Source organism: Pinus tabuliformis, chromosome Q, assembly GCF_031772625.1.
Source record: "Pinus tabuliformis cultivar Carrire ecotype Pingquan chromosome Q, CPIR1, whole genome shotgun sequence".
Lineage (NCBI taxonomy): Eukaryota > Viridiplantae > Streptophyta > Pinopsida > Pinales > Pinaceae > Pinus > Pinus tabuliformis.
In genome coordinates this window covers 560,771,642-560,789,790 of record NC_142296.1, presented here as the reverse complement: position 1 = coordinate 560,789,790, position 18,149 = coordinate 560,771,642, and the positions used below count along the sequence as shown (strand labels likewise).

General features: G+C 42.8%; 1 protein-coding gene and 1 pseudogene across 2 annotated transcripts in view; one reads left to right on the top strand and one right to left on the bottom strand.

Annotated features, from left to right (window-relative positions):
• Nucleotides 1-18,149, bottom strand: part of LOC149220671 (uncharacterized) — a 341,673-nt gene that overhangs the window by 183,226 nt on the left and 140,298 nt on the right. The window lies entirely within an intron of this gene.
• LOC149220672 (GATA transcription factor 9-like) overlaps nt 5,634-18,149 on the top strand; it is a 45,034-nt pseudogene continuing 32,518 nt past the window's right edge.

Below are 18,149 nucleotides of genomic sequence, written 5' to 3'. Positions count from 1 at the left end.
ACTAGACAAGAGATCATCAACATGAGTTACATAAATAATATGCCTCAGAGTTTGAGGACTCCTAAAACTCCTCTACAACATTAGTAGTAGTAGCAAAAAATAGACATCAAAACTACAAATCACTGATCAACATGGTCACTCATGAAACTCATCATTGATTCAAGTTTCAACGCTACTAGAAATACATAAACATCAACAACAAGAGATACATAAACATCATCTAGCTCAAAGTCTTCAGACTTGGATTGCTCAACCTTATAACATCATAGAAAGTGAAAAGGTTTAACATGCCTAACCAATAATTTTGGTTTGAGTGAAGGGTTCATCTCCTTAACCTTATAATGTGGTAGAAAAAGATTAGAATGCTTAACCAGTTGTTTTCCTTTGAGTGAAGGGTTCATTCTAATTTCTTGTTAAGGCCATGGTAGAGGAGTTCAACAATCAATACCACCAACATCAGCAAAGTTCAACAATCAATGCCACCAACATCAAGGTTCTTAAAGGGCTTCATGCTCTTGATCAAATCCCAATCTCATACCCTCACGCATGATAGAATCAAATGGAAACATTGCAAACCCCCAAACCATGAAATCCTGAAAACCATTAAGTTTGTTGAATTTTGAGTGAAATCTAAAATTCTAGTTTCTCCATATGAAATCCAATGAGGTTGAAACCACTCTCAAACATCCTGAAGTCATTTCATGGTAAGGTTAAAAATTTAAGTAAAAGGATGAAAATGAAAATTAAAGGAAATGTCACTTTTAATTTAAGAATTTAACATTACCATTAATTGCCAACATTGTTAGGGTTGAGTTGTGTTAGGAAATGAGAGGGTAGGCATGTTTTTCTTGGAGGGACTATTTTTGGAGGAAAGCAACCCCAAATTTCCCTCAAAACAACTTCAAAACTCGCAAAATTGCATTATGTGGGGTTTATAGTTGCCCTGACAATAAACCGACCGGTTTATGATGGAACCGGTTAGTTCTGTCCTAAACCGGTCGGTTAGAACCAGTTTTTCTAATTTTTTGGCGAAGGGAGGGGTCAAACCGGGTTTTTCTGCCGTTTGACCCAATCGGCTAGTGAACTGGCCAGTTTGACTGGTTACTAGTTTGAACCAGCCGGTTTTAGAAAAACTAGTCCAGGTATCTATATACCCCCCCGTCATATGAAGCCCGCACAACTTGCAAGTCAAGTTTGATTTTTCAAACCCTCCATCAGGTTGTTAGGATATTTTGACACATAGGAAATAATTAAGTACAACTTGGTCTAGTGTATAGTTAGGTAAAGTGTGTTTCTTTAGTATTTATTTTTTGTAACTTACAATCCGACAGTCACAATATGTTCTAGACATGAAGTGATCTGACGGTTCATTCTCTCCTCGGTATTACCAACAATTGATCTGTGGCTTAACACCCGATTGGTCCATGACCTCTATTTAAAGAGCATGGAAGGTCATTTGTGAAGTAACCATTCATGAGAGAAGCTTATGTAAATTTTCTTTCTTTTACATTAATAAATTGCCTGAAGTGGTTGCATTGGCTCAGGCCGTGGACTGTTTCCCTCTTTGAGAGTTTTAACCACGTCAAGAAAACTGGTGTACTGATCTATGATCTGTTTGCGAGTGGTGTCCTTTGGTGTTCTATCTAAGGAACTTACCCTGTACATTCTTACATGGTATCAGAGCTATTCGAGGGCCGCATCCGTTGGTGATCCAAATCCGAAGCCGGCACAACTGCATTTGACTATCAATTCCTAGATCTACTGTTTCTGACCGCTTTCAAGCGGAGAGGACTGCTCTATTGTGTTAGGAGCTTCTGTTCTAGTGAGGAACCCCTTTTGTTTCACTCGATAAGGTTTTCGGTAGCCCTGGCTGCATCATTTTTAAGATCTCGAGGTATACAGTCTTTATTTGCAGTTACATTTATTTATCTCTCTATTTATTTCAGTTTATAGTCAATTGTATTTGTTTATATTACCGGATCTATACCTTTCATTTTTGTGTATGCTCTTTGCCCCGCGACTCTGTGCGATTTGGGCAAACCAAAAACAGAAAGAAAAGATCTTTCTCATACGTATGCTCTTTTCCGCTACGCCTTAGTGTGATCTCGGAAAATTAGAAACATTGAGAAAAATATTTAGTTTTCGGCCAAATCTAACTTTAAGTCATAAGGCTTGGATTACTTTTTCTTGTTCGTTTTGGGTTGTGGTTTTTTTTGTTTTGTAGGTAAAAAAGGGGTTTTGCAAGTAAGCACGCACTCCAAAGCTTCAGTGAGCAAAAACAAATTATTACATAAGTTTCTCTCATGAACGGTCACCTCACAAATGACCCTCCATGCTCTTTAAATAGAGATCATGGACCAATCGGGTGCTAAGCCATGGATCAAGTGTCAGTAATACCGAGAGGAGAATGAACCGTCAAATCACTTCATGTCTAGAACATATTGTGATCATTGATTGTAAGTTACAAAAAGTACATACTAAAGAAACACATTTTACCTAACTATACATCAGGTGCTCTTGCAAGTGATCCTACAAATCAACGTCGTACACGTTCTCAGTTCGATAGAGCCTCTTCTTTACTGGCTCAAGCTTCAGTGAATCATGATCCTGACACCTTTGCAAAAGCTTCAGGCCAGCCAGATTGGGACGCAGCTATGAATGAAGAATATCGTTCATTATTGGCAAATGATACATGGGACCTTGTTCCTCTTCCAAAGGGACGAAAACTTGTTAGATGCAAATGGGTTTATAGAACTAAGTTTGGACCAGATGGAAAAGTTGATAAACATAAAGCTCGTCTTGTTGCTAAGGGTTTTTCACAAGTTGAAGGCATTGACTATACTGAAACCTTCTCCCCTGTTGCCAAAATGAACTCTATCCGCATTGTTCTTTCCCTTGTTGCCTCTTTCAAAAGGGAAGTCCATCAGATGGATGTTAAATCTGCCTTCTTGCATGGGGACTTGCATGAAGAAATCTATATGGATCAACCTCCTGGTTTTAGACAAACAGACTCCAACCTTGTATGTCGGCTTAAGAAATCCCTTTATGGTCTCAAGCAAGCCCCTCGGGCTTGGTATGCCAAAATGGATAGCTTTCTTTTAAACACTAGCTTTTCTAGGTGTCATTCTGATAACACTGTCTACACCAAGAAAGTGGGTAAGTCTCTTATCATTCTTGTTCTCTATGTTGATGATCTTATCCTTACTGGTAGTGATCCCAACCTTATAAACCATGTAAATTCTAGCCTTAAAAAGCAGTTTGAAATGACAGACTTAGGACACTTGCATTATTTTCTTGGTCTTCAAGTCTTGCAATCCAAAGAAGGTATTTCCCTTTCCCAGTCCAAGTATGTCTGTGATCTTCTACGCCACTTTCACATGGAAGACTGTAAGCCAACCCCTTCTCCCTTTCAATCTGGAGCCAAACTTTCAGTCACTTGTACTTCCCTTGAAGTTGATGCTACCTTATACCATCAGCTTGTTGGAAAAATTTGTATCTAACCCATACTCGTCCCGACCTTTCCTTTGTTGTTGGCCTTGTTGCTCGTTTTATGCAAAACCCACATGAAAGTCATTGGAAAGCAGCTAAAAGAATACTTCGTTATGTTCGAGGTACAGTTCAGTTTGGGATTCATTATAGTGCAAAAACATCTCCTCTATTAGTTGGTTTCACTGATTCTGATTGGGTTGGTGACCCTAATGATCAGAAGTCTACTGCGGGTTATGTCTTCACTCTTGGTTCTGGACCTATTACATGGGCTTGCAAGAAACAAAGTGCCATTTCTCTCTCTTCAGCAAAAGCAGAGTATCATGGCGCCGTTGAAGCTAGTAAGGAAGCCCTATGGCTTCATCAGATCCTGTCAGGGAATGTTTTTCAGCAGCAACATCTGACTACACTTTGGTGTGATAATCAAAGTGCCATTCAACTATGCAAAGATCCAGTCTAACATCAGCACAACAAACACATTGAACTAAACATGCACTTCATCAGAAAGCTCATTCATGACCATGCTCTTGAAGTGCAATATTGTTCAACCGATGAACAAGTTGCAGACATCTTTACAAAGGCTCTCACAGAGGCGAAATTTACTAAACTTCGATTTATGGTTGGAGTTCAGGAAGTTGTCACTAAGGGGGGATAGACTCTAATGCCTCCTTCCTTTTCCTACTGTGTCATCTTTGTACATCCTTCAATTCTATCCCAAGTTGCTCTTAAGGGGGGATGTTAGGATATTCCGACACATAGGAAATAATTAAGTACAACTTGGTCTAGCATATACTTAGGTAAAGTGTGTTTCTTTAGTATGTACTTTTTGTAACTTACAATCCAATGGTCACGATATGTTCTAGACATGAAGTGATCTGACGGTTCATTCTCTCCTCGATATTACCGACACTTGATCCGTGGCTTAACACCCGATTGGTCCATGATCTCTATTTAAAGAGCATGGAGGGTCATTTGTGAGGTGACCGTTCATGAGAGAAGCTTATGTAAATTTTCTTTCTTTTACATTAATAAATTGCCTGAAGTGCCCGCGTTGGCTTAGGGCATGGATTGTTTTCCTCTTTGAGGGTTTTAACCACGTCAAGAATACTGGTGTACTGATATGTGATCTGTTTGTCAGCGGTGTCCTTTGGTGTTCTATCTAAGGAACTTACCTTGTACATTCCAACATAGGTTCACCAAATTCCCATAGAGGGTCCAATTTCCTTGGCATGTTTGTAACTTGGTTGAACTCTTGAGTTTTAACTTTTAATTTAAGATGAAGTTTGAAGTTGAACGTAGGGCACAAGAAGAATTGCAAGTTAAAAAAATAAAAATAAAATTTACATACAAGTTACAACACATTGAATTTTTGACAAAAAAAACCTCAACTCAATGCAACAATAATGGAAAAAATGCACATTCAAACCCAAACAAAAATGATGCAAAAAAATAGAGCACAAGAATAAATTAAACTTATAAATCTAACACAAGTTTTTGCATTTTTGACCAAAACGAACCCTCTCGACTCTATGCAACAAAAATGAAAGAAAAAACACAATCAAATCCACTCAAAAATAATTGATAATCAATGGGTTATAGAAACCCAAGCAAAAACAAGAAAAAAACCAAAAAAAAAAGCCAAATTTGGTGCCCATACCTGGAAACCACGCTTTGCTGAAGAAATTTGGTCCAAACTCGAATTTTTCTTGCTTGTGATGCTAAAATTTTTCATTTTTCTCCTCCTCTGCGTTTGTAGTCGACTTCCTCTCCTCCTCAACTCTCAAACAAGCCCACTGTCTGAAAAAATGAGAAACAAAAACCAAAAATCGGCTTTAAAACCGTTGTTTCAGCCACTCACGATTATTACCGATTGGATCGCGATTTTTTGAAAATAGAAAACTCTGCGGGGCGAAAAAAATCATGACGTTCGAAACACTGATGTGGATGACCTCTTATTGACAGGGTCATTAGGGCTCATAGAGGACTGCAAGAGGAACCTAGCATCAGAGTTTGATATGAAGGATTTGGGGTTGATGCATTACTTTCTAGGCTTGGAAGTGTGGCAAAAATATGGGGAGATCTTCCTTGGTCAAGGGAGATATGCTACAGAGGTTCTGAAGAGATTCAAGATGTAAGATTGTAGACCCATGTCTATGCTTATGATCACAAACTGGAGGAAGATCGATCCATCAAAGGATGAGAATGTTGAACCCACCTTGTATAGACAACTTATTGGTTCCCTCATGTATCTCATCAACGCTAGACCAGATATTTGCTTCACGGTCAACACTCTCAGTCTAATTATGGTGGGACCGAAGAGAGTACATTGGACAGTAGCAAGGAACATTCTGAGATATTTATGCGGCACAATCGAGTATGGATTAAGGTATACTCGAGGTGATGGTGTTAGACTTTGTGGATTCACAGATGCAGATTGGGTAAGCAGTTCAGCAGACAGAAAGAGCACATCAGGGTGTTGCTTCGGCATTGGGTAATGGATGGTTTCTTGATGTAGCAAGAAGTAGAAGTTAGTAGCATTGAGCTCTGCAGAAGCAGAATATATAGTAGCTAGTACAACCACATGCAAAGCTATTTGGTTTCGGACGCTGCTAGTGAGCTTGTTTAGTCAAAAGATGGAGGTGATCAGTATCTACTATGATAATCAGAGTTGCATCAGACTCTCTAAGAATCCAATGTTTCATGATAGGGAGAAACACATAAACATCTGATATCATTTCATCGAAGATTGTGTGCAGCGTGGAGCAGTCCAGCTACAACATGTTCCCATAGAATAGAAGGTTACAGATATACTCACGAAATCTCTAGGGAGAGCTAAGTTCGTATATTTCAGAGAACATATGGGTATAGTGGAGAACCCTTTTCAGTAGCAAGGATAGGAGTTTTGTTCTCAGTTGCAGTAGTTATAGAGCAGCAACAGCATGAGATCAATTGCAACGCAGTGTAGAGTTGGCTGCAATACAGGTGGTATAGTGCAGTGTTACCAACAACACAGATGCATGGTTGGTCATCTCAGAGTGGCAAATGAACTAGAGTTGTGCAGTGGCATGGTGGACAGTGGCAGATTGTCACAGTTTTCTGACATCAACATGTATGGAGGATGTTATGGAGATAGAGTGAGAGAACACCTTCCTTGCTAAGAGGGAGTGTTAGTTTTTGTAGCATCGTCAGGTGTTCTAGTAGTGGGAATTCCTTGGCAGATCGAGCTACCCAGTTGCAGAGATCGAGCAAGGGAGAGAAGTTCGAGCCATAAGGAAGGCAAGAGTGAGATTGAGGGAGCAATAGAGTCATTTCTAGCAAAGTTTCTTAGCAGCAAAGCAGTAGTAGTTGGGAGGTTGAATTATTTCTATAGAGAGGTTGAGCAGCCTGTGTGATCCAGATTTAAACAGGAATGAAACAAATTACAGATATAACCATAAATACAAAGATGCAATAGAAATAACACTTCATTTCATTAATATCAAATACTGAAATATGCTTACAAACAGAATGGAAATAAGACTAGCTCGAGCGATGGTAGCTTATCTCTGAGAAGAGATGTGGTGGCTACATGCCTCTGAACTGTGTTACAATGAGGCTCCAAGGCTTATTTATTATTGAGAAACAATGGAAAACCCTAAACATCCAAAAACCTAACCCTAGGAAATGAAGCGCCAAACTATGGGCCCCGTTTGGGTAAATTGGTACATCAACTTCCCGAAGTCGTAACTTTGGCATACGATCTCCGTTTGACAAGCACAATACCTCGTTAGAAAGATCCATCTGAGGATTAAAACTTTTGACTGAGCAACATCAATCTATAACACATGTTGCTCTCGGTTTTCCCAAAAGACGTCGTTTAGGACCTCAAAATGGCTCTAGAAGTTCAGGACCCGAAAAACTGAAGAAAAAAGTAGTAAATTGTGCTACAAATAAGGAAACTCAAAAATTGAAAGAAACAATGGTGGGGGTCCAAGTGGAATAGGCGAGTGGCCACCAATATCCACCAGGATCATTCCTCCCCCCTTAGGAAGCAATGGTCCCCATTGCATTGAGTTCCTCCATGAGATGAGGAAACTTCTGCTGAACTTGGTCCCTGGTGAGCCACTTTCCCTGGTGAAGGAGTTGGTTTGCTTTGAGAACTCGATATAGTCTGATCCTTTGTTGTTGGGTGTTCTTGATTTGTGTGTCCATGATCCAATCAGTTGTGTTGTTCCATGCAATCTGGATTTAACTCTGTAGGTGTGAATTGTTCTGCATTGTCTGATGTGTCTAGCAATGGTGGGAAGAATTGTCGAAAGTGGTCCACATTGAACACTAGGTGCACCCCAAGGAATGGGGGAATGCTGAGCTCAAATGCATTGTCTCCCACAGCCTTCGTAATGGTGTAAGGACCATATCGAAGTCGTCTGAGTTTCCGATAGGCTCCGGTAAGGCATTCCTTTTGCAAATTCAACCAAAGTTTGTCGCCCACCTGAAACTTGTGTGGCACCCAATGTTGATCATGTTGCTACTTGTACTTGGCATTTGATTTCTCCAGAATGTTGTGGACCTGCTGGCGGATACGTTGAATGTGCTCAATGAAGTTGTTTGCCTTATCGGTTTCGAGCTGGACATGAGACGAATCTGCCGGAGTAGCTGCAAATGGCATGGCCGCATCAATGGGACATAGTGGCTGGAATCTCAAGCCCACCTGAAAAGGGTTGTGGCCAGTTGCGCTGTGGAGAGCCTGGTTATAGCTGTGCTGGATATAGGGGAGGCTCTCATCCCATGTGCGTGGATACTTTGAGTTGTACATGCGCAGAATGTGTACGATCATCCTGTTGACGACCTCTGTCTAGCCATCAGTTTGGGGATGAAAAGTTGTGGAGTTAGTGAGCTTGGTGTCTAGTATCGACCAGAGACTGGACCAAAATGTATTAAGGAACCTGCTGTCCCGATTTGGGATGATAGACTGTGGGATCCCAAAGTGTACCCACACTCGTTCAAAGAAGAGTTTAGCAGTGGCTTCCGCTGTGATATTCTTCTTGCAGGCTACCATAATGGCCATCTTCGAGAATCTGTCGACGACCACAAAAACACAGTTGTTTCCATGCTTAGTAGAAGGAAGGCCCGACATGTAATCCATGGAGATGGATTCCAAAGGTCGACTAGGGGTAGGCAGCGGAGTATAGAGGCCTTGCTTCTTGATGGTCGGTTTGGCAATGGCGCAGGCAGTGCAAGATCTGTTGTACTTCTCGACATCTTGGCGAAGATTCAGCCAATAGAAATGCTTCTGCAGTACTGCCACCGTTTTCTCAACCCCGAAATGCCCAGCTACTTGACTGTAGTGTGCTTCCCAAATCATCTTGGCACGCTTGCTTGAAGGAACACAAATGTGTCCCAGGTGGCATAATAGGGCATCCTAGAGGTGAAAATCTGGAACTTGCTGACCCTCCAAGAGCGTCTGGTATGTGTGGCCGAATTTTGGGTCGCTTTTGTAGAGAAGTGCCAATCAGAAGTCTTGTGCCCACAAGAGTTGAGCACGGTGGTTAACGCCATGATTGATTATCAACTGAGGCAATCTGCAACATTATTGGTGTTGTCCTTCTTATACTTGATATTCAAATGGAATTGTTGCAGGTATGTGGACCACTTCTGATGGCGATCATTCTACAACCTCCCTTTTGTCTGTATGAACTGCAGGGGCCGATGGTCTGTGTAGATGACCGTTTCCTTCTCCAAAATGTAATGCTTCCATTGTCATCAAGCCCCTACAATGGAATACATCTCTTTGACATAAGTGGGCTACTTTCGGACTGTGTCTGAAAGTGTCTCACTGTGATATGCCACTGGATGCCCCTGTCGAGTAAGGACTGCCCCAATAGCATAGTCAGAGGCATCTGTCTCGATCTCAAATGGTTGTTGCATGTCTAGTAATGTGAGCACTGGTGCAGAGCAGAGGTGATGTTTCAACTCTGTGAATGCCTTCTGTTGAGATTCAAACCAAAAGAATTTTGCTTTCGCTCCTCCCTTGGTGACTTGACTCAAGGGCCAAATGATATGAAAGAATCCCAACACGAACTTGCGGTAGAAATTGGCAAGACCGAGAAAGCTGCAGAGCTCTATCAGAGTGGTTGGAGCTGGCCAATCTCGAATGACTTGGATCTTGGTTGGATCCACATGCACCCCCTGTTCATCAATAATGTATCCCAGATACTGAACCTGGGTCATGCCAAAAGTGCATTTCTCCAAATTGGCACATAGGTTGTGTTGTCGCAGTGTTTAGAGACCCTATCGGATGTGGTGGAGGTGCTCTTCCCAACTCTGGCTGAAGATCAGGTTGTCATCCATCAGCCTCATGAAGGTTGCAGGAGCATTCGTCAACCCAAAAGGCATAACCAACCATTCGAAAAGGCCCTCCTTGGCTTTGAAGGCAGTTTTCCATACATCAGAGGGTTCAATTCGTACCTGGTGATATCCTGATTTCGAGTCGAACTTGTTGAAATATTTTGCCCCCTTCAATTGGTCTAGAAGGTCATCAATCTATGGGGTCGGGTACCTATTCCAGACAGTGATCTTGTCTAACGCCCGATAGTCAATACAAAGTCTCCAAGTCCCATCCTTCTTCTGTACCAACACGATCAAGCTTCCACAGGGCGATGAACTCGGCCAGAGGTGACCTTTCTGCAGCAGCTCCTTAATATGCCTCTTGATTTCGTTGTTCTCCAGAACGGAGCGCCGATAGATTGGTCCATTGGGCAATGGCGCATCTGGGGTCAGACCGATGGAGTGCTTGACCTGACAGTGTAGAGGCACCCCTACAGGGGAGGTGAAGATGTCCTTGTACTCCTCCACGACCTTGTCCATCTGTTGTTGTCGTGCGAAGTGGCCCTGTCTGGAGGTCGTCGCCACTATCTTCTTCTTTACTTGAGGGCGTATCATCAGGAAAACGAATTTCCCGGTTTTGGAAATGAGCTTACTACATTGTTTTGCAGTAACTAAAGAGATGGCGATAGGCGGTGCTACCTCCGGTATCCTGTACAACTTATTTCCCAAAGTAACAATAACAACACGAGGCCTTGACTCATACACAGCATGTCGCTTCCATAAGTATGATTGGCCTAATAATACATCACAAACATCAAGGTGAGCAACATCACATAATCCCTGATCCGTGAAGGGCTTGATGCTGTATGGAAGGCAACACTGCTGGCTCACACGAAGATCTCGTCCTTGGTGAAGACATCTGATGGTGTACGGTTGTGGATGTGCTGTGATCGGTAAGCCCAGCCGCTTCACGACCTCTGCCGAAATGAGGTTCTTTTGGCTCTTGCTGTCGACGATAAACTGTAGCGGGGAACTCTTTACCCACATCTGGGAGTGGAAGAGGCGCTCCTCCTCGGGATCTTTAGGTTCCTCCTTCTGGATCTTCGTGGTGACAACGGTAGCGTTGGGCTCCTCATTGATAATCTGCTTCCCTTTGTCATTCCCCTTGTCGGGTTCTGAATCAGAGTCAGAACATGCATCTGATTCTGAAGCCTTTAGCTCAGCGACCAGTGACTGTTTGGCCCGACACTCACTTGTGTTGTGAGTGGAGCTCTTATGGAACTCACACCACTTTCCTGTGTCCTTCTTTAGCTTCACAATGTTGTTATTTGCTTGCGGCTTTGGCGGGTTGTCCTGGGCTGCCCCGCCTTGGCTTTGTCCTTTGTTTTGCGGTTTGGGGGCACCTTTCCCTTGCTTCGGATTCGCAGATCCAAAGTCTCGCTTCTTTTGTTTAAACTTTTGCTTGATCTTGACGGCATATCAGTATGTCGTGCCGAGCGAGGAGATGTCTAGGAACTCCATCTTGTCCTGGATGTACCTGTGTAGGCAGTCGTGGTACTTGAGAACCAAATGCTTCTCAGAATCCTTGATACCCAACTTTGTGCGAAGGGTATGAAAAACATTGGTAAACTCTGGCACATCTTGGTCCCTTCCCTGTCGCAACGTTGTCCACTTTATGTATTTATCCTCATAGCTCCCAACAAGGTAGTGTTGCTCCTTGATGGCATCCCGAACGAGTTCCATGTGGGTGCAGCTAAAAACAGTGAGTTCATACTTTCATCCTTCTGCTCACAGTAGGTTTCCCACCAGTCCTTGACGTGGGGGGTTGCTTTGAGAAGTACAAAAGTGATCTTTTCCCAGTTGGAAAAATCATGAACGGAAAAGTATCCTTCTAGCAGATTTAACCATTTATCTACAACGTCTGCATCTATTTGACCCTCAAATATGGGAATGTCAAAGTTAACTTGTACCTTAAAGGGTGTGGCGCTTCCAGAGTAGTTGCCAGAAGTAGATGTGTCACCCTTGGGTAGTGGTTGAAGGATCTAGGCAAAGTTGTCCATCATCGCATTCCTTTGTCGCTCGAGGGCTTCTTTGAGCAAGATTTTGATAGGATCTCATGCCCCCTCATCTTTCTTTTCATCTGCCATGGTAGGCCGTCAGGATTTGCGAGGCTAGTCTTGCAAAGGTTCGACCAGTTCAAGCCCTAACTCCTTATATCCTGACCTCGTTGGGGACATGCAAAGAAAAACAGAGAAATAACAGACCGCAATGATACCACTGATCCGGATTTAAACAGGAACGCAACAAATTACAGATATAACCATAAATACAAAGATGCAATAGAAATAACACTTCATTTCATTAATATCAAATACTGAAATATGCTTACAAACAGAATGGAAATAAGACTAGCTCGGGCGATGGTAGCTTATCTCTGAGAAGAGATGTGGTGGCTACATGCCTCTGAACTATATTACAATGAGGCTCCAAGGCCTATTTATTATTGAGAAACAATGGAAAACCATAAACATCCAAAAATCTAACCCTAGGAGATGAAGCGCCAAACTATGGGCCCCATTTAGGTAAATTGGTACATCAACTTCCCGAGGTCGTAACTTTGGCATACGATCTTCGTTTGATGCGCACAATACCTCATTAGAAAGATCTATCTGAGGACTACAACTTTTGAGTGAGAAACATTAGTGTATGACTCATGTTGTTCCCGGTTTTCCCAAAAAACGTCGTTTAGGGCCTCAAAACGGCTCCAAAAGTTCAGGACCCAAAAAACTCCCAAAAATAGTAAATTGTGCTACAAATAAGGAAACTAAAAAACTGAAAGAAACAATGGTGGGTTCCAAGTGAAATAGGTGGGTTGCCACCAATATCCACCTGGATCACTGTGCAAGCATCCAAAAACCCTAGTTTGAAGTGCTGAAAAGTGATCGTTCCAGTTGCTGGAGGTTGGTAGATCACCCGGAAGGTGGAGCGAGTCACTTCCAAGGCCAGAGGGAGGCAAGACTGCTCATCCAGAGCCAGCTAGAAAGTAGTGTGAATTATTTGGGCCAAGCAGTGTGCATTTCTGTCCAGTGCGAGTTGTCGGGAGGAAGTGCGAGCAGGGCCAAAGGGGCCGAGTTTGGTTGTAGAAGGGAGGAATTTCTTCCAAATAATTTTGGCAGTATATTTTGCTAGAGGATAGTCAGTTTGGCATCCAAATTTGTACTCATAATTTGACTACTACATATAATAATAAAACCCTCAGTTTTTGCACCGATTTTCCCACATTGTGTTTTTCCAGGGACATTTGTCCAAAAATAATGGTGTCATTTTTATTGTGTGTGTTCTATATTTCTTAGTTCTAGTATTTTATTTCTGTAGTGTTTTTATGGTGAAAATTGCAGTTGTCATTTCATTCGTTGTTTGTCGTAGCAAATAAACTGCACTTGATTTTTAATTAGTTAGAAGAATAATTTACAGTTGTTGCAATAGGGTTGAAAATTTCACACAAGGTTGTTCTATCTTGAGACTACTAAAATTTTTTAGTTGTATTTTCGTGGAGAATAATGATTTATTGGTTGTCATTAGCGTTATGCTGCTGAATTAATATGAATATTATGTTATTTTTTTGAAGTCCTTTTATGAGTGCATATTTTTGGAATCAAATGTTTATTTAAATCAAAAAGTAAGGAAGTCAACCTACAACAGTTTGCATTCTAACTATTTGACAAAATCTCACAAAGACCAAGTCAAGCCAAACTTGGAAAATTGGTAGCAAAACAAAGGTATTCCTGAGAGGGTATCTTACAAAATACTCAAAAAAGATGAATAATCTTAGGGGGAGCTTCTACAATCATATTAACAACAGAAGGAAACAAAGATAATCATCATAGCAAAGAGGAAACACACATATATATAGCATCTTGTATCGTAGAACTCATAAATTGCACATATATTTATATAGAGAGATGTAAAGAAACAAATTGCAGCGACTACAAAGTACATTAAAAATATGGGGAGTTGAATCTATAGCATTCAATTACAAGGGGATGTTTGTATTGGTGACATTGTTTTATTCTCGCAGTAGACCTATGAAAAGTCTGAACGAGCACCAAGAGGTGGAGCACAAACTCCTATTGGCAAGCGCACTATAGAAGGAAGAGCTGTAAAGGATAGCTACGGCGAAGTTATTCTCTGTATCCTCTGCCTATCAAGGGGGGGGGGGGGAATTTTTGGCCAAATAAAGTGAAAGAAGCAAAGGTTGGGCTAATTTCATCATCAAAAGGCCAACACTCCTCAGAAACTCCACAAGTTCAATTCTAGCTTGGTCCCTCGCTATCAAATTGAAATCCCTGACATGCCTGGACATGTTGAGCAGAGCATCGAGTTATGTTCAAAACCTCAAGCTATCTTAAAACTGAGAATTGAACAAGAATAAATTTCTATGTTCAAACAAAGTAAGTAACATGAAGCCAAACATAAACACACGGATGGACTTGGCTAGAGATAATATATATATATATATATATATATATATATATACTGGAAACTGTTAATTTGGGGTAGCATCGAATGTGCTCTAGCCACGAAATTTGGTGTAGAGGTTGGGGCACATGAGATCTCCAATACCCAGAAAGGGTTTGGGCAGATTCTAAACAGATCAGGAGATATTAAAATAATTAATATTTTTAATGGAGTCCCTAAGTCTAAACTTAGGGAAAATAAAATATTAATGTGTATTAATATGAATTTGTGTTAGAGTGGTGCAAAAGACATGGATCAAACTAGATCTAATCTTAGCCATTGATTAGGGACTTAATCTCGATTGTTGAGATGTCAATAGGAAAAGTATAGGAGGAGGCTTGAGGGTCACTCGGAGAGTACACTAGAGTGATCAGTCATTCTATTCTCTAGAGCGGGGTTTGCTAAGAGAGATAGAATCAGTGATCGGGAGAGCAGCTGAGGGCATTGAGTACAGAGAGACAGAGAGGCAAAGATAGTGCCGGGATAGCAACAGAGCAGAGAGAGAGAGAGATGAAGGAGCAGCCAGTGCTCACGTAGGGCCACGCAGAGGCAGCTAAGTGCTGCGCAGAACACCAGAGGGGCCAGCGTAGCTGACGTAGAGGCTCAGAGAGTTGACGCAAGGCCTCCTAGGGCTGAGGCAGACCAAGATACGCTGACACAGTGCCTGCGCTGGGCTAGGAGAGGCTGACACAGTCTAGATTGGGCAGACGTTGGGGTTTCTGGGGTAGATTGGTGCTGAGTAACTACCGGAAGGGCTGGGGTTTCTAGGGCAGGTTGATGCTGAGAAACTGCCGAAAGGATTATCCGAGGTTTCAGCAGTTAGATTTGTCAGAAACCGAGAGGTATTACTACTAAGGAAATTCTCTGTTGGGTAGGCCAATTTCGGCACCCAGATTGTACTCTGATATTGCTTGATAAGAAAACCCTCAAATGGCTGCACCGATTTTCCTGCATTGAGTTTTTTGGGAACATTGGTCCAAAAATAATGGTGTCAAGTGGTGTGTTTGTTCTTGTTTCTTTTAGTTGCTGATCTGTAATATGTTGAGCATGCACTAGTGTTTATTTTCAGTATTTACTTTGTAAATAACTTGTTAAAGAAAATTAACAAGTAGGTGGGAATAAATCAGAAAAAGTGCGTGAAGGGTTTCTAAACTAAGTAAACTTAGAAACTTCAACATGGTATCAGAGCATGATTGCAGATCAAAGGAGGACTAAAAGACATCAGCCGAGCGAAGCAATAACAGGAGAAAACAGTTGTCCCAAGTTGACAGAAGCTGTTTCTAGCAGCGCAGAAGCCAAGAAGTGTGACGCGGAGCTAGCCAGAGCCACGCAAAAGAAGTCGGGAGCTGCGCAGAGCCTCAAAGAGGCAAGCGTTGCTGACGCAGAGGGCCAGAGGGCTAACGCAGGGCATCCCAAGGCTGACGAAGACCCATCTGGGGTGACGTAGAGCCAGCGTGAGGCAGAGAGGGGCTGACGCAGTTCACAGAGAGGTAGTTGCTGGAGTCTAGAAGGCTGCAGAAATATTGTAGAATGGAGTTGGTGGGGTACTATAGTCATAACAGTACCTGACAAAGCAGGGCCAGAGGAGTTGTTATCGAGGGTTTCTAGCCGAGGAACCTAGATCAGTAGTGCAGTTGCACAAGATGATCAGAGTAGGGGGCATCTCGACAAGCGGCAGAAGGATTTCCAGGAGGGAAATCAGGACTTAGAGGGAGTCTAGAAGAGAACTTCCAGACGGGAAGTAGAGACTCAGAGGAGTCGAACAGAGAACTTCTAGGAGGGAAGTAGAGGAGCATCATGGCACTACATGGGATAAGAGACCAGGATAGACTGGACGGAGCATCGAACTTCACAGTCTAGAAGGCTAGAATCTTCTCAATACTTGACAGGAATCGTGTCAAGAACTTCGCCTTGAAGGTTATAGCTATCCCAGTCGACCCCAATGATAACGACAAGTATGAAGAGGCGATGGCGAGGGCCAAGTGCATTATCCTTGACGGGGCCAAGGATCATGTGGTACCACATATAGCCGAGAAGGAAGTGGCAGTTGAGATGTGGGAGGCTCTCAAGAACCTATACCAGCATACTTCTGTGCAGAGAAGAATGTTGCTCGAGAACCAGATGAGGTCGTATCAGATGAAGAAGAGTCAATCGATTGACACCTTCCTCGGAGGACTGAATGAGATCCGAGACCAGTTAACTGCTATAGGAGCGACACCAGATCAGGAACTTATAGTGAGGAAAACCCTGAATGATGTCTCAGAAGATTGGGAAGTGTTTGTCCAGACTATCCTGGGCAGAGGGACTCTCCCACCTTGGGATGAGATGTGGGCAGCTCTTCAGCAGGAAGAGATCAGACAACAATCGAAGACAGGTAGCAGCAGCAAAGGGATCAAGGTCAAGCAGGAGGAGGAGAATGTGGCCCTAGCATCTGAGGGAAAGCAGGAGAAGTGGAAGAAAAAAGATCTCTCCAAGATCAAGTGCTTCCACTGTGGGGAGATGGGTCATTATGTGACCTAATGCCCAAGGAAGAAGAGTAAGGGAGAGTCTTCCGAGACTAAGGCAGCACCAGCACAGGCAGAGAAGGAAGTTTTGACAGATGATGGCTGTGCCATGAGTGCACACGCACCACTTGAGCGGAAGTGGGGAGACATCGAGTTGTAGTCAGGCAGACTATAGGCGATGAGGAGCAGGATCCTCAAGGTACCTAGCCTCTTGGATTAGACCTTGCTACGAGAGCCCCAAAGAGGAGTAGCAGGACTCGCTGAGTGGGTAGAGACGGATGCAGATGGAGCGGCAAAGAGAGCTACAGTGCAGGAGTCCCGAGACAGCGCAGAGCTAGCAGGCTGCAACAGTGCAAGAGGCACAAGAGTGTTGCACCAGTGCAAGAAGGCACTGCGAGGTGTGCAACGGTGCGAGATGCAGGGAGTTGTTGCAGCAGCACAAAGGTCAGAGAGAGGGAGCACTTGTCAGCGGCAGAGAGAGCTTCAGCATCAGTGGGTGTTTCTAGCCCAACAAGGAGGTTAGTTGGGAGATCAGTTACTTACTTCTCAGTAACTGAGTTGCAGTGCAGCAGTGGGCAGCATGATGCAACATGATGAGAGGAGGTGCAGTGCAGATGCAGTGCTAGGAAGAAGGACTAGCAGCAGCACGGATGCAGAGGGAGTTTTCATACAAATGTAGCAATGGCAGTGGCAGAACCATGGGAAGCAGTACAGGATGAAATAGTGCAGAGGATGTTGCGCAGAAAGGCCTAGCATCAGTACAGGTACCGATGCCGGATGATCAGAGTAATACTCAGTGAGGAGTATTGCTAGAGCACAGTCCTCACTAACAAGGAGTGTTGATTTGGGGTAGCATCGGATGTACACTAGCCATGAAATTTGGTGGAGAGTTTGGGGCACATGAGATCTCCAATACCCAGGAAGGGTTTGGGCAGATTCTAAACAGATCAGGAGATATTAAAATAATTAATATTTTTAATGGAGTCCCTAAGTCTAAACTTAGGAAAAATAAAATATTAATGTGTATTAACATGAATCTGTGTTAGAGTGGTCCAAAAGACATGGATCAAGCCAGATCTAATCTTAGTCATTGATTAGGGACTTAATCTCGGTCATTGAGATGTCAACAGGAAAAGTATAAGAGGAGGCTTGAGGGTCACTTGGAGAGTACACTAGAGTGATCAGTGATTCTATTCTCTAAAGCGGGGTTTGCTAAGAGAGATAGAATCAGTGATCGGAAGAGCAGCTGAGGGACATTGAGTACAGAAAGACAGAGAGGCAGAGATAGTTCCGGATAGTAGCAGAGCAGCCACAAAGAGAGACGCAGGAACAGCC